Source organism: Drosophila sulfurigaster, unplaced genomic scaffold (assembly GCF_023558435.1).
Source record: "Drosophila sulfurigaster albostrigata strain 15112-1811.04 unplaced genomic scaffold, ASM2355843v2 ctg48_pilon, whole genome shotgun sequence".
Classification (NCBI taxonomy): domain Eukaryota; kingdom Metazoa; phylum Arthropoda; class Insecta; order Diptera; family Drosophilidae; genus Drosophila; species Drosophila sulfurigaster.
Genome location: NW_026909715.1, coordinates 90,842 through 92,500, shown reverse-complemented (window position 1 = coordinate 92,500; position 1,659 = coordinate 90,842).

Here is a 1,659-nt window from a genome sequence, read left to right as displayed (position 1 = left end):
TAACTAATAAATATAAATATTTTATTCAATCATATGAGATACAATTATGCAACATATAATAATTTAAATTAGCTAAAAACCGTTTGTTATGTATTATTATTATTATATACTGTATTAAGAGTGTTTTATGTGTTTTGGATAAAATAAAAAACTGCGTGTATATGTACCATAATATACATGCGTTGCAAAATGTATTGTGCATATTCCAGTGCGCATACATTGGTTCGCAACACCTAAAGAAAAACAATGTTGTACCTGTTTGCAGGTTAACGCTTTACATATGTTGATCATAATAAATAAATTTAGCTAAAATATACTTGTCATATATCTTATTATTATCGATTATGTAAAACTAAGACATTTCGCAACATTTATTTAGGTATAAAAAAAAATTTTATTGAAGGAATTGATATATGCCAGTAAAATGGTGTATTTTTAATTTCTTTCAATAAAAATATTGTTGACGTAATGAAATAAAAAAAAAATTGTATCACTCTAAGCGGTGGATCACTCGGCTCATGGGTCGATGAAGAACGCGTCATCGTGTGAACTGCAGGACACATGAACATCGACATTTTGAACGCATATCGCAGTCCATGCTGTTATGTACTTTAATTAATTTTTTAGTGCTGCTTGGACTACATATGGTTGAGGGTTGTAAGACTATGCTAAATAAGTTGTTTAAAATTTTTCGGAATTTTAAGCACATTGTATATTATTGGATAATATAAGTGTGAATCTAAAAAGTTCTCGCTTAAGATATTCATAATATGAATTAATAAATGAAAATACTAAAACTCTGTTGCATGAGAAATTTGAAGAATTATATATTCTTTATTCATTTCAAATAATACTGAGGAATGTCTAGCATAAAATATATTATTTTATAAACTAGAATTGCCTCTTATTAACGAATATGATGTGATAAAAATGTTTTAAATTCGTAGCCAAGGAAAATAGTTGCAGCACGTCAGTGCTGATCTGTTGTCAAACTGTGAATGTTCCTTTATTCAAATAATTCGGTTGGCTTAGCCTAAGTACATAATAGTGAAATGCCACTGCGTAGAAGGGCAGCTACATATATATATCTTATATACTATGTTCTGGAGAGAGAGTTTTATGGGCATATACATATATACAGATGTTGTAAGTGGTCAGCATGGGAATGCTGACATAACTTGAATGCTGTCTTAGAGTGCAGCAGAAGTAGGTGATCGTATTTCGCGTCCACTTGAGTTTGTTTATTTATGCAATACAACTCGGTGTTGCTGCTTAGCTATTGGTACAGTGTACCCTCGATATATGCACATACTACACCTCCCTCCTTTTGAAAAATAACGTTAAGAAGTGAAGTTATTTTCTATAAATTATATCATAATTGTAACATATTAATATTAATGAATTAGAATGATTTATGATATTGAGTTTTAAATGAACAAAAGCGAATACAATTTTTTTTGAAATTATTAAAATTCAAACATATTTATGTCTTTATATATATATATATTTTTTTTTGGCTGATCAGACCTTTTTTTTGTTCTATATTTGCTTTTTAGCCTATCTTTATGTACTACCTGTTGTTTCTTATTTTGTATTTTAATAGTTATGTTGTCATTTAATCCTATATCTAATACGTCGTAAGGACCTTCGTATCTATTA